At 45.4% G+C, this 25951-nt stretch overlaps 1 long non-coding RNA gene across 1 annotated transcript in view; it reads right to left on the bottom strand.

The window, feature by feature from the left end:
* Positions 1 to 25951, bottom strand: part of LOC125634984 (uncharacterized) — an 81169-nt gene that overhangs the window by 45497 nt on the left and 9721 nt on the right. Inside the window, exon 2 of the long non-coding RNA XR_007356103.1 lies at positions 18847 to 19014. This is a non-coding gene — a long non-coding RNA (uncharacterized LOC125634984). The remainder of the gene's footprint in view (positions 1 to 18846; positions 19015 to 25951) is intronic.

Below are 25951 nucleotides of genomic sequence, written 5' to 3'. Positions count from 1 at the left end.
GCCCTCTGGTTAAGTTGTTTGAGTCTCTCCCCTTTTAGGGTAGAAAGGGGTCTTACCCCAAGGTTCTAAGGGCCCAGTGATTGGCCTCAACAGCTAGTCCTGGGGCCTGATGTCCCTCTCTGCCTACTCCACCAATGGAGAAGCAAAGGAAGTTAACACAGGAACAGAAATAAAGTCCAAAAGTCTTATATTAGGGCTTCCAGCCTGGATCTAGAGCTTTTGCAGTCCCTGCACTCTTCCCCCGAGGAATGACCTAGAACTGCCCTCTGCTCTGGGTACCAGCCCAGGTACCCTGCGTTAGGCAGTCAAGGATTGTTGGTTTAGGTCTCCTGCCTCCTCCCCGGGCTGCTTTTCCTACCTATGGCGTTTGCAGGTGTCTTCCATATGGCACCGTTTCCTGGATCCCACTGCCTGAAAGTTGATCTCTCTGGATGGCCTCCCCATCTGATGCTGTGGAGCTTACCTGTGGTGGATCCCAGCCTCTTTGGCAACCACCATTCTCTGTCTGGCTTGCAGTTTTTTATCCCATTTGTGGGTAACCAGCCATTCAGCTCTAGCCCCATATGTTGTATATACCCGCGACTACCTCCAGTGGACTTTTGTGGTGGGTATGACATTACTAGTTAGGGCATCGCACAGAATGCAGGAATTAGCCAGGTCACTCACATCTTCAGGGAACCTGAAAAATATACAAATCTAAATTTATAGCGAATCATATGCCAGAACTCTCTCTCACCCTGGGGCCATTCCATATATAATTTCAATCAGATGCATTTTTCTTAATACTATTTGCAGTTCACCTAAAAATACAAGTATAGTTCTTTTATTGTCCAGCTATTTCCTCTACTGAAATACAATTCTGATATCATTTTGGGTGTTATTTTAAGATGGTCTTAATCTTTTTATTTTTAATCTTATATTGCGTATTAAAGTTTGCTTGGCTATCATTTAAAGTTCTATTAAAACACATGTGGATTTTTCTTTCAACGAGAAATTTCCACTGGTTTTTTTCAAGACATAATCCCTCATCTTCTTCCTTGTATAATGGTTCATAATGGTTTTAATGTGAGGGGATCTCAACACTCCCTCAACAGCTTACTTTTCTTTGGTTGATTTTAAGACCTTTAAATGACCTCTGTTTCAGTAAAGGGTTTGGGCATAGGAGAGAAGAAAATTAATCAGATTGATCTCTCTGTACACCTTCATGTTTATGGTCATTCTTTCTGAGCAGTATCTCAGACTAAATATATCTGATTGTCAAGTGAAATATTCTAATACAAGGTACCAGATGGGAAACTACCAGGGTAGTCTAGAATTTTTAGAAGTCCATCTATTGTTCATGATTGCATTAAGTCTGTACCTTCAAGTGTAGTGAGTGGTAGAAATACTTTGCATTTCACACAAATCAACATAAAGACCGGTCAAGGAGGCAATGTTTGGATACATGTTACATTTAGGCTATGATTCTGGGTGTCAGTCTGAGACTGAATCAGAACTAAGAATAATCTTTCATTTGGTTCTGTGATTTTGGTTCTGGTTTGGCTCCAAAACCAGAAGAGGTATAAATCTTGCAAGAAAAATCATGGACAAAAACTGTAGAAAATGGACTGTACAGACAGTCCTGCAGGTTTGAATCCAGGAACTGGATCCCTTCTCTCGAAATTTAAAAGGTGCTTAGATTTGACATTCTGGTTTTGGTCTATTTCTAATTCAAACCAAAAGGATAAATGATAATTTAATCTGGGAGTTTAAATGCTATTGCCTGAAGCAAAATATAAATCTACACACTGTTAAAAGTCAGAACAATTGTTTCTCTGCATGAATCCCTACTAGGTATTGTATAAACTGCACGGATACAATGTGGAGAACACAGACCCTAGTTTTACCTTTGTGATCTAATTTTTTTAATGTAGATTTTACAGTTCACAGTATCATTACATGTACCAGTGATGGGCAAATCTCTAAAGATTCTGAGTACAGTTTTACTTTGAGCACCTCTCCAAAACTCATTAGAACAATCCAAAACTGCTGAGTCTACAGCAGTTAATTGGAAATCTCATGAGGATGGGCTTTCTCATGAAATTTCCAGCACTTTTTCAAGTCTAGATTTTTGCATGGTATTTCAGCACCTCAGCTTCCACTCCTGGCCAGAAAACCGAAGTGAAGAAAACTTAGCTGAACATTTCAGAACCTTAATAACTGTTCAGTTCAGTTTCAGTTCTGCAGTCAGCTGGGGGGGGAAAGAAAGGGTGTTTTAATTTTTCCAAACTAGTTCACCTATCCATAATTTGTACGATGAGCTATCTTGTGCATATTTTGGATAGACAGAATTTCCCCCTCATGTGATTTTCTAAAGTGACTTAATACACAAACTCACCAAATTCTGCCTTCTGTTACTCCAGTAGTCCCCCCCACTACCTTACACCTTGTGCAGTCATTTCCACCTGTGAAAAGCAGTTGTAAAACATCTCCATTCTGATCTGGCAGCATGTCACACAAGTGCAAATGACTACACAAGGTGCACAGCAGTGAAGAATCAGACACAATGAGGGGGCAAAACTGGGAGCAGAATTTGATCCTCTTTGCCCAAAAGGGTATGAATGAGTTAAAATTATGCACAGTTTCCTCAACATGAAAATATGCTTCTGGGGAGCCCTGCTTGATTTGGGAATAAACTGCAGGGGATTTCCAACCTGCTTTCAACAAAGAGGGCCCACTCAATGTTTGGGTCCTTTTATTTAATGGAAACAAGGTTTTAAGTTTCCAGTTCACAAAGGGGACTGGCAGAGACAATAAAAAATGACCAGTGATGTGGGGGATGAAAGTCAACCTTCTCACAGTCCTGCTACTTTCAGGACTTGGACCCAGCACATTCTAACCTCTTCCCTCTTCTTAAAAATCAAGGGCCAGAGCCACAGCTGCTGTAAATTAGGACAACTTGACTGCCACCAATTAAGCTATACCAGTTTATACCAGCTGAGGATCTGATCCTCAGTTGTTTTCAAGCATGGGGATTGCACAGAGTGTACTAATTTTCCTCTCAGATACAGAGCCTTGTGAACTAAGCAACTTCTCCAATCTGTTTTATCACTTTAGAGTGTTATGCCTTTTTTGGACTCTATTTATGAGATTAGTTAATAAGATTGATGTTAAGTGTCAATAGACAATGTTATTTTAAATAACGAAAACAATAAAATCAAGGAGGGTTAAAAAAAACTCCTACCAACTTTGCCAGCATTATAAAGTGAAAGAGAAGCAGTTAGAACTGCCAATAAATTCAGCTTGGATGAGGCAAGCTAAACAGGTTCTGATTTGAAAATATGGAACATTATTGTCCAACTGCATCATGACTTAATAAAAAATATGTATTTTACACAGTGGTTACTATATCACCCAGTTAAACTTGTAAAAATTATCTCCTTTTATCTCTCAGAGCTGTGGAACATCTGGCAACCAGCTTCCACTCTGCACTTTTTGTTGGCCACTAAAAGTTTAAGGTTTGAGGAAAATCCATTACACAACGTAAGCTTCGCCCCTAAAAAATGATTTTTTTAGAGATCCACTGAGATGTCTGATGATAATTCACTTTTATATGGACATGCTATTCATTTCATAGTTCAGGCCAGTTTTGCACATTTCTGCATCTGATGGGAAACCTGTTCTCCATGGCAGATGCGAGGAAAGATATCCATTTTCAAAAGGAATACTTTTAAAAACAGTTCAGAATGAGGCTGTACAAAGCAATTCAACTGAATGTACAAGGCAGTGTTGGAACAAGAGCTGATCAAAAATTTCCATCAAGACTGTCTTTTGGTGGAAACTTAGGTTCGACCAGAGAATGGGAGAGCAAGAGGCACCAAGAGCGGCATTTCCAAATTGAACTAGTTTAGTTTTTGAATATGCTGCACTATAAAGTCAAATTTTCTATGGGGAAAAAAGTCAGTTTTGAAGTACAGTACAGTATCTATGGTTATGGACGTTTTACACTATATGATGTTCAACCAACATACTCATATTTCCCATCGTGTATTACAGACTATGGACCCAAAGGACAGTGAAACATTTTTGAAACTTTTCTGGTGAAAGCCTGGTGAGGGTTACAATAAAGTCTGATATAACTGAAAAATATCCCAGCTGATAACTACATAGATCTATAGAAGGAACTTGGGCAGGTGAGACCAAGTAGTGTCTGGGGTTCAAGATTGAAAGCCACTGAGCTATGTCACTTCTGCTAGACTGGACATCACAAAAATCAATGAGACGTTGATGGACGAACCTTGCAAGGTTCATTTCCAATAAGCACTGAAAATGTTACATAATGTTATCTAGAGCTGAAATTGAGCTCTTATGGCTAATATACCATTCTGGCCACTGACTAAGCAGGCTTTCTTTAACCCTACACAGCTGTGCAGCGCAGTGCTGTGGAAGCCCAAGTCTTATGCTTGCCCATTAAGCATTCCCCCCCAGTTGCCCAACAAGTGGGATCAATGGGGAGGAAGTTTTTCTGGTGGAGCCTGCTAAATAATGGATATGGCAAGAAAAGGGATCTGGGACAACAGGAAGGTAGGGAGCAGAAGAAGGAATTTTTGACTATTTTAACAATGAAAGAGAGAGGTAGAATTCCCTCTGGATGGAGGAAGTGTAACCAAAGGAAAGTTATAACTCTCTTGTGACCACCAACATGAGTAGGGAAGAAGAGTCCCAGATCCCTCTCTGGGTTCTTCTCATGAAACAGAACGCTCCTCCAGCAATCCCCCATCCAGTGTGGATGAAAGGGGCAGAAGATTCCACAACATCTCTTTCCTTGGGCTTTCAGGGAGTAGTAGTAAAGAATTGCAGGTGTGGATTTAGTTGTCTAACTTTAGCCAGCTAGGTTTGCAAATTTGTTTTTGTCCTAAGCATGTAGTCTGTTTTAGCAGAAATGTACTGGATAAAAGTCTTTGCCTAGAAAAAATCAGTGCCTTCAAGGTTCATTCATTTTATTAATCTAAGATGGCTGGTGCTATCATTGTATCTGTGATCCAATGTAAGGGATGGGTGGAATCACTCCTTGTAGTGATTATGTCTCCCTCTAGTGTTTCAAGCCTACAAAGAGGATAGAAGTTCTACTAGTGTAGTGACAGCTAAGGGATGTTTCCTTTGACTTAATAAGTAGAGGTGTGGTGATTTTGAATCAGAAGTCTTATGTTCTATTTTTCAAAATTCATATGTGAAGGTGAAGATGACAGCCATGGTCTCTGCACCTATGTAGAGTTGGATTTATTACAGTGGCTATCCTAAATAATTCCAGCAAGGATACCTGCTTCTGGAATTAAAAATTGAATTTTAGTACTCAAAAAAGCAAGGTAAGATATTACAGGGATCGGTGCTACAAAAATCTGAAAGATAGGTAGATTAGAAAGGGAGCGATATTACTATTAAATCACAGTCTCAGTAAGGAGAAAATAACATTTTATAATCCTGTCTCATGCTATTTTCTAATCTCTATTTTGTGATTATTCTTCTAAATAACCCAAAGGTATCCACACATAAGGAGAAAAAAAATCAGAGAATGGCAACAAAAAATACTGGAAAGCAACAATTAATGAACATCGAAATAAGGCTCTCATCTTACGAGCACTCTTATTAAGAAAACAGCAGTTCTCCTGAATAGTTCCATTCTACCACAATCCCTATATAGAGGGTCTGATGTTAGTTGAGACCATTTAGAGCCACCATTCGGAGTGACCACTAGAAGGCATATAATAAGGAGGTAAGAGGGAAACAGATTCAGCTATAAATCCACAGACCGTGGTTGGGGATGGGATAAGACGGGACAGCTAGTGCCATGGCCAGTGAGAAGATGCGCATCTGTGCACTTAGGAACACTCTACCCCTCACTCCTGTTGAGGAGATTTCTAGGTAATACTCCTCCAGGAGAGCTTCTGGCTACATAGTTTCTGGGTCACTCTGCTAGGAAGGGTGCTGGGAAAACAGAGCTTCCACACAGGTGGCCCTGTTCCTCTGATAGACCCCAGAGATGTGTTGGTTCTGAGTCTGGAACTCCTCATTGTTCCAAAGGGAGGGGACACAATCTCCAAATCCCCTTAATCAAATGATTTGGGAAAACTCAATGAGGGAACCAGGCAGTTTTCCTTTGCCTGGCCTCTTCCTGTGGAAGGGACTGATTTCACACACACACAATTACGAAGTCCAAACCCCAGAAACAAAGGAATCCTGCTCCCATTGCCCACAATGGGAATTATTTTATTAACTTCTGTAGAAGCAGAAACAGACTCCTAAAAACAGAACCGTTCCTCCCAACCCACACAAGGGTGAAGAAGCCAGGCTTGGGGGCATTTTGGACTGAGTTAGGACTTCAGGATTGGGTCCTAAGGAAGCAGATAAAATAAAATTTTGCTTTACACTGATAACATTCTACTGCACATGTCAGTCCCTGAACACTCCAGAACAAAAAATTTTAATCTGAGACGGAAGAAGGCGGCCATGTTATGGTTTTGCTGAACTACATCAGTCAGATCGTGATTTACAAAACTCAAATCAGGGTTGGTTTAGATCCAGATTCCATTTTTATCCAAACCACCAAAGTCCAGGGAGGATGGAAGGTTCAGATAAAAGGTGTCGGGTTTAGTCCCATCAAACTGGAGTGGTTTGGGTTTGAATTTTGCAAAACCTCATCACTCAGGTTTTGGTTTTGCAAAAACAAAAACAAGTCGAGGATGGTTTGGCTCCTGTTCCATTTAATCTGAATCACTACATCTGGGGGGAGTGGAAGGGGTCCAATAAAGGCTTCCATTCTGTCCCATAACTGTAACAAAGCAATACTGTATTCTTCCAGGAAACAAAAACAAACTGTCCAAGACATTAAACTATTTCATTCATTTAGGGCTCAGTTCTGCAAGATGCTGAGCAATTTTGTGAAGTACTGTGCACCTTCAACTGCCATCATCTTCACTGGGAGCTGAGGGTACTCAGCACCTTGCAGGACTGAGCCCTTAGACAACTTAGAAATAATGGGGGCAGATCCTCAGCTGGTGTAAACTATCATAGTTCCATTGACTCCACTGCCATCAATGCAGTTGCACTGGCTCACACCATCAGTGAATGTAGCCCACTAAGTAATCTAATTGGAACCTAAAAGGGTTCCACATTTAGGAATTCAGATAACACCTGAAATTAAAGACCTATGTAAAAAGCCCATGGAAAACTCCACAGACACCCCCCCAATTAAAAGATAACCTAAAACACTATGTTAAGGGACATCTGGAAACTATGAAAATGAGCATCTAGCAGTAACCTATGGAACAAGCCTCCTTCAGAAAAATAGTAGTAAAATGTTTCCTCCACTGGGTTTCCACCAAATATTGAAATCAAGTTGCCCACCCCCACAATTTAAACAATACCAACACAAAGCAACTAAATCAAATTTTGATATTCTTTCATCTTTTTATTCCACTCACTGTGTGTATAGTTTTTCCTCAGCGGTTCCACCATGCACCAATATTTGGGGTTTTGTTCATATTTTCATTTTACAATATTGTTCCTTTCAGATACAGTTCAATAATTTCACAAACCAATTTATAGTTCCTATTTACAGCCTTAAGCACGATCCCCTCCCTCCCACCCTTTTTAATGCACAGTTTGTAGCAAATGGAAGAACATGCACAAATATATACAGTGCTGTTATAATTGAAGGACTGTCACTGAAGTTAATAGCAAAACTCCCACTGACTTCAACGGGAGCATGATGAGGCCCATACCATTCAATTTAAACCATAGTTTACATTTTCTCTGAAGATGGATTAAATAGAACAAAACCCGATCCAAAACTCACTGACGTTTTTTCAGTGAACTTTGGATCAGGCCCACGGTCAGCACACTCATGTTTGTAAAGCACTTTAGAATCCTTTTGTGAAATGCAATAAAGAAAGGGAAAGTCATTTTGATTTATTAGAATTATGAGACTTGAAGATTCTACACAGCCCCACACTGAGTGCATCTCCACTCTTATTTCCTTCTAGAGTTTCTCTCACACCCTGTATACTACCTATTCCTCTCTCCTGAATGTTCTCTGTCCCTTTCTTGCAAATCTATGCTTCTTTTCATGCTGCCAACTAGTGATAGCTAGTGTTCAAAATAAGTGGTGGGGTTATGGCTGTCAGAGATATCTACCCTCAACAGCTTCCTATTCTTCCTTCAGAGGGCAACCAGATTTCCAATGTGAAAAATAGACACACCTGTTGCAGGAAGGATGGGGGAGTTATGGAGGAGCGTTTTCTCACTCTTAGGTATTATTAATTATTATTCACTTTCTATACTCTCTTCTCCTTCTTCTGGGTTTTACACTCTACATTGTCTGCACTCTCTTTTCCTGTTTCTCTTCCTTGTCTTCTCATTTTTCATTTCCTCATTTCTTCCTTTTCTCTTTCTCCTCCAGCTTCAGTCTAGTCCCCATTTTCCACTCAGCTCTCAACCTCCTATCTGGCCTCTCTCAATCTCCCCCATCACTTCTCATCTGAAGCTTCTCTTTCTCTCTCCCTCCACACGGCTACATTCAACGAATCACAAACTCACCCAGCCACGTTCACTCAGACCCGCATCCATTCATCCTTACACATTCACATCATAGCAATGGAAAATAATTCTGGGCAGCTTCTTGTGAAGTTTCAACAAAGAATTTGCACACGAGCTGCCCCAATCTATCTGTTTAGGTTTCCATACTGTACTCACCACCATGGTATCCCAGTGTGTTTGCCTCTGGTGTTTTGCATATAAACCTGAGCTGAGCACATTTTTAAAAATTGGCATGCAACAGATGAGATTTTCCATCTTCTACAGGCACATAGAAGTGCCAACAGATGTGTGTTGTAAGTGGACAAATAAAACAAATCTAGAATCTTCCCTGAGTGCTAAACAATTTTTAAAAGCAGTTGTGTAGCTACAGACCTATGCACTGAGAGTACACTTGAAATGTACTAATACTATGAATGTGCTAAGCCTAACCTATACACTTGAAATGCATTAACCCCATATATTTTAACCTAAGCATACTCTACTCATACAACCAACACCTTTTCATAAGGGTGGTAGTACAGACTCTTAAAATTCCTACTACTCTTTCCTTGGGATACACATGAAAACTTATAACGCATTTCTGAACAACAATCTTGCCTGTTATTGTTAAATCCTGCATAGTTATCTCCTCTGTGGAATGAGGTCCATGGGGGAAGAGGATTAACTCATTAAAGCTGTTCTGGGCTGTAATGTGACCAGGTCCTGCTGTTACAACGATTCTCTTATCAAGGAAATATTGAACTGATTCCCTGGTGGTGTGTGGTTGCCTATTGTCTTCAGGCACTGGACTTTATTACCGTCCTGCCAAATGGAGATTAAGATCAAATTTTAATGGCGGGGGGCTTTAAAGTTTCAAACACTTTCCAAAAATGTGTCTCAATGTGAGGAATCCGCCTTAGAACAGATAAATAAAAACAATGTGATAACAGTCAACCGCACTTCATGTTGTGAGAATTAGAGAAACTCTCGTGAGATACTACAAAATCTCCAACAGCACAGATAAGGGCTTGAAACTTTTTAGTAATGAGCATAGGAAGGACATAATAATGGGCTTTCCCCTTAGCCAAGGAGAACAGGCATTCTAACAAACACCAGGCATTGCAGGGATATGGGAAAGAGGAAGTGGGACAAGGTGGAAGACCATAGTTTTGAAACAGAAACCTGAGATACCTTTCTTAGTGTATGTCTACACTGCAATGTAAGCCTGGGCTCAGACTCAGCCTTGGGCCCAAACCCTTTTTCCATCTACACACAAATCTCTCAGACTCAGGCTTAGACCTAGGGTCCTAAGACCCTGCAGGGCTGGAAGGTTTGAGTCTGAGTCAAGCCAAGACCCAGGGTTTGAGCCCTATTGCTTTGCAGTGTAGGTGCAGCCCTCCCAGCTTGGGTCCTGTGAGTCTGCCAAAAGTATCCCACAATCCCATGGGCCAACTTCCTTTGTCCTTTCTATCCCAACAATCTCCAATTGATTCCAGGGAAATGGAAGCAGCCCCCCCTTGGTGTAATGCAGCAGCTCGGAGAGTCAGTTTGTAACCCTTCCATTGAAGTGCCTTCAGTGCAGTGTGTAACCACTCTGCAATCTGTGGGAGAAAGTTCCTCTCTATTGTCATGCATGCACAGGGGTCAGCACCACCATGTTGCGCAACGGACACTTGACAGAATTACCAGACTTAGTGACGGACATTGGCTGGAGGCGGGAGGGGGCTCCAGACTGAGGCGGGGGTTGGGGTGTGAGAGGCTGTATGGGCTCTCGGATAGGGGTGCAGGTTCTGGGGTAGGGCCAGAAATAAGGGGTTCAAAGTGCAGGAGGGGGCTCCGGGCTGGAGCAGGGGGTTGGGGGGGGTGAGGGCTCCAGCTGGAGGTGTGGGCTCTGGGGTGGGGCTGGGGATGTGGGGTTTGGGGTGCAGGAGGGTGCTCTGGACTGGGACCAAGGGCTTCAGAGGGTGGGAGGGGGATCAGGGCTGGGGCAGGGGTGTGGGAGGGAGTCAGGGATGCAGGCTCCGGGCAGCACTTACCTCAAGCAGCTTCCGGAAGCATGTCTTCTCTCCGGCTCCTACACGGAGGCACGGCCAGGCAGCTCTGTGCACTGTCCCACCCACAGGCATCACCCCCACAGCTCCCATTGGCCACAGTTCCCGGCCAATGGGCTGGAAGCCACAGAGTCAGCACTTGGGTAGGGGGGACAGAGGCTGCGTGCAGAGCCGCCTGGCCACACCTCCACCAACAACAGCAGGGATGGGGAGCTGCTTTCCGGGAGCCACCCAAGGTGAGCGCCCCCGCAGACCTCAAAATTTTTACCAGAGACACTTTGTGTCCATGTACGGACACGTTGCCGACCCCTGTGCATGCATGCAGCACTCAGTGCAGTTACTCAGACTGGGAACTAGAAGGACAGTCTAAGCTTTGGCGCATTGTCTAAATGTTCATAGGTGCATGGTTTTTAAAAATCTGTACCTGTGGCTTACTCAGTGAGCAGACATTTAAAAAATAATAAAAAATATCTGCCAACTGCACAGTTTATGGTGCAGAATATGATATCAACTGGTCCTTTGCCTCCTTGGTGACATCTGAGATGCTGGAAGCGGAATATGAGGTAAGCCCTCAGAAAGAGCTGGAACGACTGATCCTTCAGGTTTGTTGCAACAGCCAATCCATGAGCAAGGATGGGGTCACATGACCCTGAGGGACAGCTATTTAATCCCACAGGAAGGTCAGCAAGCCAGTCTGTGCAATGTCACCATTTGGCTGGGAACTTGCCCTCTGCCTGAGTCCCCCAGGCACCCAGCCTGCTCTCACCACCTACACCAAGATCCACCTGTACCTGCCCGGGCCAGCTCTTCCCCTGTCTTGATGAATCACCCAGCAACCCCGAGAGTGAGATGGGGCAGGAACAAGTTGACATATGGTTTGCATCGGTCCAAGCATCACCATCTGACATCTGGCATTGGGGAACTGTGGCAAACTTATCTTCTCTGTATCAACATATGGCACCTGCAGGCAGAACAACTGGGTCACATGTGGTGGGTGGTTAACTCCTCTGAACTGCACCAGGAGAACTTGTAGGGCCCAGAAGCTAAAACGTTAATGGCTTAGCGAGACCTTAATTGGAGAGCTGCCAAGTTCCAACCAGAGGTTGGGGGAAAGTTTGTGTGGTGCTGAGATGGGACTGTGCAGAACTACAGGAGATTTGGATTTTGCTTCTCCTACTCTGATTTCTCCTTTTATCCTCTTGGCCTTTCCAAAGCATGCTCACCACCAATTGCTCCTCTTCTCCCTCTAATTCTGCTGCCCAGGTTGGACTGCTGACTACTGGCTCAGTCCTCTCCCTTTGTCAATACAATCAGGGAAAACTGGCTAAAACAGGGAGCCTATCATCAAACAGTGATCACATGCTAAACAGAACAAAGAGCATTCCAATGGTTAGGGTGCTAGCATAGGCTTGAGAGAGATGGGTTCAAGTCCCTGCACTGTCACAGACTTCCTTTGTGACCTTGAGCAAGTCACTTAGCCTCTCTGTGGTGCAGGTCCCCATCTGTGGAACGGGGATAATAGCACTGCCCTACCTTGCAGAGGTGGTATGAGGATAAATACCCTACAGATTGTGAAGCACTTTGAGATCTACAAATTAAAAGCAGTAAATAAAAGATAGGTATTATTATTAAGGCTTAGCACCCCATTCTAACTATCTGCCTGAGAAAGAAGCCATGGACTAGTATGCCAGCATATAAAGGACTAAGCAGGTAATGGTAAGCAGGAGGAGTTTTCAGAGTAGAGAGAGGCTAGTGGAGACTGGCTCGGGAACAAGTGAAAAGACTAAAATGTAGGACACTCTTGCTTCATCCAGAATTTTGGCAGGTCTGACTGTTTTTGGCTCACAGCACTGTACATAACTAATAGTTATGTGGGGGGAACAGGAGAGGGGAAATATTGTATATTTTACATACATTTTGACCAACCATAATCAAATTGGTTTAGAATAACCAGCCAATGGCTGAGTGGTAATGAAATGATGCAGAACATGTTCTGTGGAAATTTCCAGACATCACCAAAACTCTGATACTGAGTTCTGTAAAATGCTGCCCTTTCAAAGGGGAATGAGGCAATCTGAGAAACAACCTCCAGCCAGCCAGACAATCGAATGTAGTTGATGAAATGAGGGGGGGAAGAGGGAAAGTGAAAGTGAGTATGTAGCATAGCACCATTCCATTCAAGTGGTGGCCTAAAGGTAGCAAGGGAAGGAGTATGAACAAAGATGGAGGCTAGAGCACCGACAAAGATCTGGTGGAGGAATAAAGATTACAATCTGGGGAAGAGCTTGAGTCTTGTACAGAGAGGGCTCCATCCTTCTCATAGAGACAGAGGTGTGGAGGATTAATGCAAAGAGAGGAGCTAGAGTAGAGAGGGGGTTTAAGGCCTGAAGGATGGAGGTATGTCCTCACACAGGGACATTTGAGAAAGGAGAGAAAGAGAAAGATAAGGCCACTGAAACAAAGGAAGAGAGGAAGTGGTGATGAGAGGAAACAAAAGGACAGAGGGCCACCTTTGCCCTAGAGAACCAATTATCTCGGAGATGGAGAGGCCATGCAAATAGAGTACATTAATGGATGGGTATGAATCGGAGATATTTTAATTAGAAATGTTTACACTATAATTCAGGAAAATTCCTAAGACCCTTCCACGTAATTTACAGTATGTAAAAGAAATGGCTGCAAGGCCAAGGTTTAGGATAGTATCCGTGCTCAAAGCCATCAGTAGAAATGCATGCTTCTGGGGAGCGTTCCAGTCTGCAGCTTATCATTTAAAAACTCCTTATCACACTGAGTGCTGGGCAGCTTTGTCAGCACAGGAGTATTTCCTGACTGGGACTGTTAACAAATGTGATCCACTGTCAGTGCATTATGCTAAGTAAAATTCAAATATACACTGGAGGCGGAATAGAGATTCCATAATTAAAGTTGCATTGGGAGTTCCACTGTAACCCTGGCTTTGACCTCTTTCACACGCTAACTTTTGAGCCAAATACGTGATTTGTTTGGGTAGTTCCACGTGTCATGCAACATAAGAGAATAATTTTTTCAGAAAATTTCACAGCTCAAAACTACAGGTTTTATAGGCTAGTTAAACATTAGCACTTCTAAACATTTAGTTGCACTACCACATGAATTTTCCCCCTCTGTTAACGATACCCATGTCAGTGCTGAAACTTGCAGAGCCCTGCTGCAGCTAGATGCGGTCCCCTTCTAATTTAGCGGTGTTTCTGGTATGTCTACACTGCAGTTAGACCTCTGTGCCTGACCCATGTCAGCTGACTCAGGCTCACAGGGCTGTTTAACTGCATTGTAGACTTCCCGGCTCAGACTGGAGCCCGGGCTCTAGGACCTGTGAGGTGGGAGAGTCCCAGAGCTCAGGCTGCAGCCCAAGCCCAGAAGGTTACACTGCAATTAAACAGGCCTGCAGTCTCTCACCCCGAGAGCCTGACTCAATGCGCATGGGCCAGCTGCAGATTTTTTATTACAATGTAGACATACCCTTAGGCTCATTCCCACAGTCTCCTCTCCTCTTCCTACCACTGCTCTCCCCTGCCCTGATCACTTTTTTAAAATATTTGCAAGTGTAATATTTAAAATTATACATGATGATTTTTTCCTTAAAAAAGAAAGAAAAAACAGGCTCAGATTCTGCAAATTTGCATCCCCACTGAGCCAGCAGAGTTCCACACATGCAACAATCTGCAGGAAGGCAGCCTCAATTTATAAGCATGTTAAAAATAGATGGGGCTAGAGAGAACCAGGGCATAAGTGTGGGCTGGGGGTCAGCCCTGCCTGCTTTGCACTTCTTTGCTATGATACCTACACACAAAAACTGACAACACGTAGGCAATTGGTGTGCTGAGAGCACTACGGATCATGCTGTGGTCAGTATTGTCTCATTGTTTTCCATCTGTCTTTGCCCTGGTCTACACTACGAATTTAGGTTGAATTTAGCAGCGTTAGATCGATTTAACCCTGCACCCATTCACACAACAAAGCCATTTTTGTCAACTTAAAGGGCTCTTAAAATCGATTTCTGTACTCCTCCCTGACGAGGGGATTAGCGCTGAAATCAACATCGCCAAGTCGAATTTGGGGTAGTGTGGACGCAATTTGATGGTATTGGCCTCTGGGAGCTCTCCCAGAATGCTCCATTGTGACCGCTCTGGACAGCACTTTCAACTCAGATGCACTAGCCAGGTACACAGGAAAAGCCCCGGGAACTTTTGAATTTCATTTCCTGTTTGGCCAGTGTGGCGAGCTCATCAGCACAGGTGACCATGTAGTCCCAGAATCGCAAAAGAGCTCAAGCATGGACCAAACGGGAGTACTGGATCTGATCGCTGTATGCGGAGATGAATCAGTGCTATCAGAACTCCATTCCAAAAGATGAAATGCCAAAATATTTGAAAAAATCTCCAAGGGCATGATGGACAGAGGCTATAACAGGGACCCTCAGCAGTGCCATGTGAAAATTAAGGAGCTCAGGCAAGCCTACCAAAAAAACAAAGAGGCAAACTGCCGCTCCGGGTCAGAGCCCCAGACATGCCACTTCTATGATGAGCTGCATGCAATTCTAGGTGCCCCTACCACTACCCCACCCCTGTCCATGGACACCTACAAGCGGGGAGTCTTACGCAACAGGGATGAGGATTTGGGGGACGAGGAAGAGGAGGAGGAGGAAGAGGTTGAGAATAGCACACAGCAGGCAAGTGGCAAATCCCTTCTCCCTAACAGCCAGGAACTGTTTATCACCCTGGAGCCAATACTCTCCCAACTCTCCCAAGGAGGGGTCCTGGACCATGAAGCTGGAGAAGGCACCTCCGGTGAGCGTACCTTTATAAATATACTACATGGTTTAAAAGCAAGCGTGTTTAATGATTAATTTGCCCTGAAGACTTGGGATGCATTCGCTGCCAGTACAGCTACTGGAAAAGTTTGTTAACGTGTCAGGGGATTGAGCGGAAAAGAAATCATCCCCGCTTTTAGCCGCACGGTGTGGGGCGGCGGGGAGGGGGAGTGGGGCATTCACGTTGAACTGTTCGCATTTCGCTGGCAGGGATCTTCCCTGATACTAGTCACATGGTGGGAGGTGAGGTGAAGCGATCATCCCAGAGTATTGGGGGGGAGGTTTAGTTGGGTTTGTGCTGCACTTTAACCTGAAAACCGCAGCCCCTCCTTTTAAATGGCCAACCCAACGGGTGCTTGGTATGGGAAAGGAGGGCGCTGGTGTTTGAAACCATTCCCACATGTTATGAAGGTTGAAGAAGCCAAAAGACTGTGGCTTACCATGGCTGCCTGCAAGCCGAATTCTGTTGCCCGGCCCTGCGTGTGTGATCGTTCACACCAAACCGGCAGGGCCTCAATATAAGAGGCAAAATGCAACCTTGTACCGAAAGAACATGTGCTATGTAATGTTAACAACTTGGTTCACCATGAAAGAGCCTACCCATTGTTCTCTAAAATGGGTCTCTTTAAATACTACTCTCCCTTTTTTTCCTCCTGCAGCTGCAAATGTTTCAACACTCCCCCTATCATCCCCAGAGGCTAGCACAGATAAGAAGGTGAAAAAAACGCACTCGTTATGAAATATTCTCTGAGCTCATGCAGTCCTCCCGCACTGAAAGAGCTCAGCAGAATGCATGGAGGCAAACAATGGCAGAGTCCAGGAAAACAGAAAATGAACACGAGGACAGGAGGGACGAGCAAGATGAGAGGTTGTGGGAACAAGAGGAGAGGTGGCAGCAGTGTGATGAGAGAAGGCAGGATGCAATGCTGAGGCTACTGGGGGATCAAACTGATATGCTCCGGTGTCTGGTGGAGCTTCAGGAAAGGCAGCAGGAGCACAGATCGCCACTGCAGCCCCTGTGTAACTGCCCACCCTCCTCCCCAAGTTCCATAGTCTCCTCACCCAGACACCCAAGAAGTGGGGTGGGGGGGGCTCTGGGCACCCAACCTCTCCACCCCAGAGGACTGCCCAAGCAACAGAAGGCTGGCATTCAATAAGATTTGAAGTGCAGTGTGGCCTTGTCCTTCCCTCCTCCCCTCATCCACCACCCCACCCGGTGCTTCCCTCCTCTCCCACCCCTCCCGGGCTACCTTGGCAGTTATCCCCCTGTTTGTGTGATGAATTAATAAAGAATTAATAAAGAATGAATGATTTTGAAACAATGACTTTATTGCCTCTGCAAGTGGTGATCGAAGGGGGAGGGCGGTTGGCTTACAGGGAAGTAGAGTGAACCAAGGGGGCGGGTCTTCATCAAGGAGAAACAAACAGAACTGTCACACCGTAGCCTGGCCAGTCATGAAACTGGTTTTCAAAGCTTCTCTGATGTGCAGCTTGCCCAGCTGTGCTCTTCTAATTGCCCTGCTGTCTGGCTGCACATAATCAGTGGCCAGGCGATTTGCCTCAACCTCCCACCCCACCATAAACATCTCCTCCTTATTCTCACAGATATTGTGGAGCACACAGCAAGCAGCAATAACAATGGGAATATTGGTTTCGCTGAGGTCTAACCGAGTCAGTAAACTGCGCCAGCGCACTTTTAAACATCCAAATGCACATTCTACCACTGTTCTGCACTTGCTCAGCCTATAGTTGAACGGCTCCTGATTACTGTCCAGGGTGCCTGTGTCTGGCTTCATTAAGGGGTAGGCTGGGTCCCCAAGGGTAACAATAGGCATTTCAACATCCCCAACAGTTATTTTCTTGTTTGGGAAGTAAGTCCCTTCCTGCAGCTGTTCAAACAGACCAGAGTTCCTGAAGATGCAAGCATCATGTACCTTTCCTGGCCATCCCACGTTGATGTCGGTGAAACGTCCCTTGTGATCCACCAGTGCTTGCAGCACCCTTGAAAAGTACCCCTTGCGGTTTACGTACTAGCTGCCAAGGTGGTCTGGTCCCAAGATAGGAATATGTGTTCCATCTATCACCCCACCACAGTTAGGAAATCCCATTTCAGCAAAGCCATGCACTATGACCTGCACATTTCCCAGAGTCACTACCCTTGATAGCAGCAGCTCAGTGATTGTGTTGGCTACTTGGATCACAGCAGCCCCCACAGTAGATTTGCCCACTCCAAATTGATTCCCAACTGACCAGAAGCTGTCTGCCATTGCAAGCTTCCAGAGGGCTATCACCACTCGCTTGTGAACTGTGAGGGCTGCTCTCATCTTGGTATTCTTGCACTTCAGGGCAGGGGAAAGCAAGTCACAAAGTTCCATGAAAGTGCCCTTACACATGTGGAAGTTTCACAGCCACTGGGAATCATCCCATACCTGCAACACTGTGCGGTCCCACCCATCTGTGCTTGTTTCCTGGGCCTAGAATTGGCGTTCCACCACATGAGCCTGCACCATTGCCACCAGGATGTCCAAATTGCCGGGGCCCATACTTTGAGAGAAGTCTGTGTCCATGTCCTCATCACTCTCATCACCAAGCTGCTGTTGCCTCCTCGCCTGCTTTTGAAGGTTCTGGTTCTGCACATACTGCAGGATAATGCTCAAGGTGTTTACAATGCTCATAACTCCTGTGGTGATCTGAGCGGTGATCTCATCTCATGCTTGCCATCGTATGGCATCTGCAGGAGAGCAGAGTTGCAGCGGAAGCAGTGGATGACGACGGTTAGCAGTCCTACTGCACCGTCTGCTGAAAGCAGTATGGCATCCGCACGGAAAAAAGGCGTGAAACAATTATCTGCCGTTGTTTTCATGGAGGGAGGGGCAACTGATGACATGTACCCAAAACCACCCACGACAATGTTTTTGCCCCATCAGGCATTGGAAGCTTAACCCAGAATTCTAATGGGCGGTGGAGATTGCGGGAACTGTGGGCTAGCTACCCACAGTGCACCACTCCATAAGTTGATGCTAGCCATGGTAGTGAGGATGCACTCCACCGACTTAATGCACTTAGTATGGACATACGCAATCGACTGTATAAAATCGATTTCTAAAAATCTACTTCTATAATATCGACCTAATTTTGTAGTGTAGACATACCCTATATATCAATCTGTTGTCTCTTGTCTTATACTTCAACTGTAAATTCTCTAGGGCAGGGAATGTCATTTCATTTTGTGTTTGTACAGCGCCTAGCACAATGGGCCCCTCGGCTATTACTGGTGCTCACAGATGATACAGTAATACAAATAATTAATAATAATATTTCTTGGTCCCTTGCCTCCTCTCTCACCCCAGATTCTCTTTATGCCCTAGGTCTCTTCATTTGTTTTTACCTTACCTGAGTTCCTCCGGTGCTGCTGACACATCACTGATTCCCATTCCTTCACTGATTACGATCACTTGCTAGTTGTGGTACTTCTTCGCAGGTGATGCCAGCCCGTTCACTAACCCTTGTTGCTGTCTTCTTCCAGTTCTTCCTTGGCCTTCCTCACTGTCTCTTCTCCCCCTGGGGTGCCCAAATCAGTGCTTGCTTAGCTTTTCATTCACTTTTCATTTTATTCATTTTTTATTAATTCCAAACTTAACATTTAACCTTGTTCACACTGGTCACTTTTAAAAGTTAACTCTACACATGTAACAAAGCTGTGGCTACTGAGCAGAGGAGGTGTTTTAGGGAGTGGTTTTGAAAAAGGTGTGTTGAAGTTCTAACTCTTTGAAAATAGGAGGCTATAAGGGAAAGCCTGACAGACCTATAATTATGTGCTCTGCAATAGTGGCTCCATAATCCTGGGGATGGGGAGGGGTGGCTTTCTTTATATACCCTTATTTGTAAAGGTTTATACCATTGGCAAGGACATTTCCTCTGGGGTTAGAAACTTGGCGTCAGAGATTTCAGTCCAGAAAGGGGATTTCATCGCTCAGTTTGAAAACCCAATAGATCTATGCAAGGGAAGGGAGGCATGTGCCATGCTCTTTTGTACTCCTATTCATCCAAATTGGCTGTTTTGTAAAATGTTTTAATGGAGCCTGATTGCTTTAGATCAAAATAGTTACTTGGTTTTTAAAAAGAAGTTATTGTCCCACTGTGCAAAAAGTTTTATATGGCCAACAAAGTTTTGTGGTGTTTTTCTAGCATATGACATGAGTGCACGTTCTTGGCAGTTCACTTTACATTTAGTCCAAGAGAATCAGTGTGGTTTAGAAGAGGCAACATGGAATTTAATTAAGAACTCCTGAGATCTAAGCTGGCTCTGCCTATTGACTCACTGTGTGGCCTTGACAAGTCACTTAGACTAACGCTTTTATAAGCGGTCACTAGTTTGGGGTGCTCAATTTGCGGATGCCCAATTTCAGATGTCTTGGGCCTGATCACCCATGCTCCAGCTGAACTGAATAGGAGCTGCCAATACAGTAGAACTCAAAGTTATGAACACCAGAGTTACAAACTAACCAGTCAACCACACATCTCATTTGGAACTGGAAGGATGCAATCAGGCAGCAGCAGAGACCAAAAAAAAAAAAAAAAAATACAGTACAATACTGTGTGAAACATATAAACAACTAAAAAAATAAAGAGAAAGCAGCATTTTTCTTCTGCACAGTAAAGTTTCAAAGCTGCAGTAAGTCAATGTTCAGTTGTAAGCTTCTGAAAGAACAAGCAGAACGTTTTGTTCAAAGTTACAAACATTTCAGAGTTACAACCTCCATAGCCGAGGTTTTCCTAGCTCTGAGGTTCTACTGTACTCAGCACCTCTGAAAATCTAACACCTGGGTGTCTCAAAGTGGGCACGCAATAATTGAGGCACCCCAAAGGAACATGAATGAAAATCTGGGATTTGTCTACTTCAGTTTTTAAACTGGGAATAGTATTTACCTCCTTCACTGGGATGTTGTGAAGATTCATTTGTTCGTATCTGCAGAGGGCTCTGAAGATTGAGACCCTGATTCAGCAAGGTACTTAAAAATGTATATAGTCCCATTAACGTCAATACAAGCTTAAAGTCAGGCACATGCGTAAGTAGTCTATCGAAGTGAGACATACATGTGCCATATACTATAATAAGCACTAAGTACACTTTTGAAAGGAAATTCCCCCAACATATATTATATTCTTTTAAAAACCATGTCTTCAAAGGTGTCTTAGGAAGGCTTTCATATGTGTGCACGCAACTTAGCTTGCACAAATCACATGCATATGCCAGTTTTGTGCATAAATGAGTGACAGAGTATAGATAGATAGAGCACTCTGACCCCCGCATGGCCTCTTGGAGGGCATCCCACTTAGGTCGCAGGCCACCAGCTCTCACCCTTCTCAGGGCAGAATCCTGTGATTGACTCCCTCCAGACCAGGACCTTAGGCTGCAGACTCCTGCAATTCAGCAGGTCAGACTTCAGTTCAGCACCCATAGTTCTGTTCTCTCAGGAAGAATGTGTCAGGAATCAGGAGCCTGCAGCATAGTTAGCCTCCAGGCAGCCTCATCAGTACAGCAGGCCTGCAGCAGGCTGCCTGATTAGCAACACTACCTGATTGCCTTCAGAGGCCAGCAGGCTGACTCTAAAGCCAACAGCTGCAACAACTTGCTAGTTTCTCAGTGCTCATGTCCACCACTGTGCCTTCTCCTGCATTACCTGCTTTCTGCTGCTACAGCCTTTCCTCTGTCCTGCCCCTGCCTAGAACCTCTCCTTGACTGATACCCTGCTCGCACCAGTTCCTTCCCTCCGGTTTGATCCTTGCCTCTGTCTCCTGACAATGGACTCCAGGCTCAACCCTTGACTCTGGTACCCAGTTTCGGCCTTCAGGTTGGATGCTTGACTTTGGCTCCTGACAAGTGACGAAAGTTGTGTCCCCAGGCACTAGACCTGATGCCTGCTCCAGCCACTAGACTAGACCACCCTCATCCTGGTCAGCTGACAAAATGACAGGATGAAGTGAGCTGTAGCTCACGAAAGCTTATGCTCAAATAAATTGGTTAGTCTCTAAGGTGCCACAAGTACTCCTTTTCTTTTTGTGAATACAGACTAACACGGCTGTTACTCTGAAACCAGGGTTTAACTAGTGACCATCTCTCATAAAGCAAAGTACTATTTATTCAGAACAAAAACATTCCAGAGAAACATATCTTAAAGTAATAGACAGTTTATGTGTCTGCCTAACTTACCAGGTGGTCACCAATCTTCCACATGGTGACCCTGGCAGATTTAAAATACTTCCGGTCCTTCGCAGGGTCAGGTCTCTTGGTCACAGTCTCAGACCTGTCAGTTTTCAAATGGAGAATGTATAAAACAGCTTCTGACCTGGGGAGGGGGAAGACAGTTTCAAGTCCCTTGTCTTCTAAGGCTTTTGAACCAGGTCAAACCAGCCTGCATGAATTTGCCAAGGGGCATGAAACTTCAAAGGACTTGTTACATGCATTGGTTCACCACTGGGGATTTGCATTCATTATTCCTGTCACAGATCTGGTTGGGCTGCCCCTGCTGACAGCTCACCAGACTGATGTGGGGGGACCCAGCTCTATACACATTGTTGGAGAGCAGATCCTCTAGCTAGTATCCCATCCTGAGAGCTTAGCCCTGGTCTACACTAGGACTTTAGGTCGAATTTAGCAGCGTTAAATCGATGTAAACCTGCATCCGTCCACACGATGAAGCCCTTTATTTCGACTTAAAGGGCTCTTAAAATCGATTTCCTTACTCCACCCCTGACAAGTGGATTAGTGCTTAAATCGGCCTTGCCGGCTCGAATTTGGGGTACTGTGGACACAATTCGACGGTATTGGCCTCCGGGAGCTATCCCAGAGTGCTCCATTGTGACCGCTCTGGACAGCACTCTCAACTCAGATGCACTGGCCAGGTAGACAGGAAAAGAACCGCGAACTTTTGAATCTCATTTCCTGTTTGGCCAGCGTGGCAAGCTGCAGGTGACCATGCAGAGCTCATCAGCAGAGGTGACCATGATGGAGTCCCAGAATCGCAAAAGAGCTCCAGCATGGACTGAACGGGAGGTACGGGATCTGATCGCTGTTTGGGGAGAGGAATCCGTGCTATCAGAACTCTGTTCCAGTTTTCGAAATGCCAAAACCTTTGTCAAAATCTCCCAGGGCATGAAGGACAGAGGCCATAACAGGGCCCCGAAGCAGTGCCACGTGAAACTTAAGGAGCTGAGGCAAGCCTACCAGAAAACCAGAGAGGCGAACTGCCGCTCCAGGTCAGAGCCCCAAACATGCCGCTTCTATGATGAGCTGCATGCCATTTTAGGGGGTTCACCAGCATTACCCCAGCCGTGTTGTTTGACTCCTCCAATGGAGATGGAGGCAACACGGAAGCAGGTTTTGGGGACGAAGAAGATGATGATGATGATGAGGTTGTAGATAGCTCACAGCAAGCAAGCGGAGAAACCAGTTTTCCCGACAGCCCGGAACTGTTTCTCACCCTAGACCTGGAGCCAGTACCCCATGAACCCACCCAAGGCTGCTTCCTGGACCTGGCAGGCAGAGAAGGGACCTCCGGTGTGTGTACCTTTTAAAATACTATACATGGTTTAAAAGCAAGCATGTGAAAGGATTACTTTGCCCTGGCATTCGCGGCTCTCCTGGATGTATTCCCAAAGCCTTTGCAAAAGTTTCTGGGGAGGGCAGCCTTATTGCGTCCTTCATGGTAGGACATTTTACCACTCCAGGCCAGTAACACGTACTCGGGAATCATTGTACAACAAAGCATTGCAGTGTATGTTTGCTGGCGTTCAAACAACATCCGTTCTTTATCTCTCTGTGTTATCCTCAGGAGAGTGAGATATAATTCATGGTCACCTGGTTGAAATAGAGTGCTTTTCTTCAGGGGACACTCAGAGGAGCCCGCTCCTGCTGGGCTGTTTGCCTGTAGCTAAACAGAAATGTTCCCCGCTGTTAGCCACGGGGAGGGGGGAGGCAAAATGCGACCTTGTAACGAAAGCACATGTGCTATGTATGTAATGTTAACAGCAAGGTTTACCCTGAAAGAGTGTAGCCACTGTTTTATAAAATGTGTCTTTTTAAATACCGCTGTCCCTTTTTTTTTCTCCACCAGCTGCATGTGTTTCAATGATCACAGGATCTTCTCCTTCCCAAAGGCTAGTGAAGATTAGAAAGAAAAAAAAACGCACTCGAGATGAAATGTTCTCCGAGCTCATGCTGTCCTCCCGCACTGACAAAGCACAGATGAATGCGTGGAGGCAAATAATTTCAGAGTGCAGGAAAGCACAAAATGACCGGGAGGAGAGGTGGCGGGCTGAAGAGAGTAAGTGGCGGGCTGAAGACAGGGCTGAAGCTCAAATGTGGCGGCAGCGTGATGAGAGGAGGCAAGATTCAATGCTGAGGCTGCTGGAGGACCAAACCAGTATGCTCCAGTGTATGGTTGAGCTGCAGCAAAGGCAGCTGGAGCACAGACTGCCACTACAGCCCCTGTGTAACCAACCGCCCTCCTCCCCAAGTTCCATAGCCTCCACACCCAGACGCCCAAGAACGCGGTGGGGGGGCCACCGGCCAACCAGCCACTCCGCCACAGAGGATTGCCCAAAAAAAAGAAGGCTGGCATTCAATAAATTTTAAAGTTGTAAACTTTTAAAGTGCTGTGTGGCATTTTCCTTCCCTCCTCCACCACCCCTCCTGGGCTACCTTGGTAGTCATCCCCCTATTTGTGTGATGAATGAATAAAGAATGCATGAATGTGAAGCAACAATGACTTTATTGCCTCTGCAAGTGGTGATCGAAGGGAGGAGGGGAGGGTGGTTAGCTTACAGGGAAGTAGAGTGAACCAAGAGGCGGGGGGTTTCATCAAGGAGAAACAAACAGAACTTTCACACCGTAGCCTGGCCAGTCATGAAACTGGTTTTCAAAGCTTCTCTGATGCGTTCCGCACCCGCCTGTGCTCTTCTAACCGCCCTGGTGTCTGGCTGCACGTAACCAGCAGCCAGGCGATTTGCCTCAACCTCCCACCCCGCCATAAACGTCTCCCCCTTACTCTCACAGATATTGTGGATCACACAGCAAGCAATAATAACAGTGGGAATATTGGTTTCGCTGAGGTCTAACCGAGTCAGTAAACTGCGCCAGCGCACCTTTAAACGTCCAAATGCACATTCTACCACCATTCTGCACTTGCTCAGCCTGTAGTTGAACAGCTCCTGACTACTGTCCAGGCTGCCTGTGTATGGCTTCATGAGCCATGGCATTAAGGGGTAGGCTGGGTCCCCAAGGATACATATAGGCATTTCAACATCCCCAACAGTTATTTTCTGGTCTGGGAAGAAAGTCCCTTCCTGCAGCTTTTGAAACAGACCAGAGTTCCTGAAGATGCGAGCGTCATGTACCTTTCCCGGCCATCCCACATTGATGTTGGTGAAACGTCCCTTGTGATCCACCAGAGCTTGCAGCACTATTGAAAAGTACCCCTTGTGGTTTATGTACTCGGCGCGGCGGCTTGGTGCTCCGGTGCCAAGATAGGGATATGGGTTCCGTCTATGGCCCCACCACAGTTAGGGAATCCCATTGCAGCAAAGCCATCCACTATGACCTGCACATTTCCCAGGGTCACTACCCTTGATATCAGCGGATCTTTGATTGCGTGGGCTACTTGCATCACAGCAGCCCCAACAGTAGATTTGCCCACTCCAAATTGATTCCCAACTGACTGGTAGCTGTCTGGCGTTGCAAGCTTCCACAGGGCTATTGCCACTTGCTTCTCAACTGTGAGGGCTGCTCTCATCTTGGTATTCATGCACTTCAGGGCAGGGGAAAGCAAGTCACAAAGTTCCATGAAAGTGCCATTACGCATGCGAAAGTTTCGCAGCCACTGGGAATCGTCCCAGACCTGCAACACTATGCGGTCCCACCAGTCTGTGCTTGTTTCCCAAGCCCAGAATCGGCATTCCACAGCATGAACCTGCCCCATTAGCACCATGATGCATGCATTGGCAGGGCCCATGCTTTCAGAGAAATCTGTGTCCATGTCCTGATCACTCACGTGACCGCGCTGACGTCGCCTCCTCGCCCGGTATCACTTTGCCAGGTTCTGGTGCTGCATATACTGCTGGATAATGCGTGTGGTGTTTAATGTGCTCCTAATTGCCAAAGTGAGCTGAACGGCCTCCATGCTTGCCTTGGTATGGCGTCCGCACAGAAAAAAGGCACGGAACGATTGTCTACCATTGCTCTGACGGAGGGAGGGGCGACTGACGCACGGCTTACAGGGTTGGCTTCAGGGAGCTAAAATCAACAAAGGGGGTGGCTTTACATCAAGGAGTATTTCAGGCAGGACTTCACGGAGGGTTCCAATAAGAAATGGTGCACCTAAGTTATTGTTCTTATTGGAACAAGGAGGTTAGTCTGGCCTCTGATTGATACATGGCTAGATTTACCTCGCTGCACCTTCCCTGTGAGTGACTGCAGTGTGACCTAGAGGAATGAGTC

The sequence above is a fragment of the Caretta caretta genome, chromosome 3 (assembly GCF_965140235.1).
Source record: "Caretta caretta isolate rCarCar2 chromosome 3, rCarCar1.hap1, whole genome shotgun sequence".
Taxonomy (NCBI): Eukaryota; Metazoa; Chordata; order Testudines; family Cheloniidae; genus Caretta; species Caretta caretta.
The sequence above is the reverse complement of the archived record's forward strand: the minus strand, read 5'-3'. Positions and strand labels throughout refer to the sequence as shown.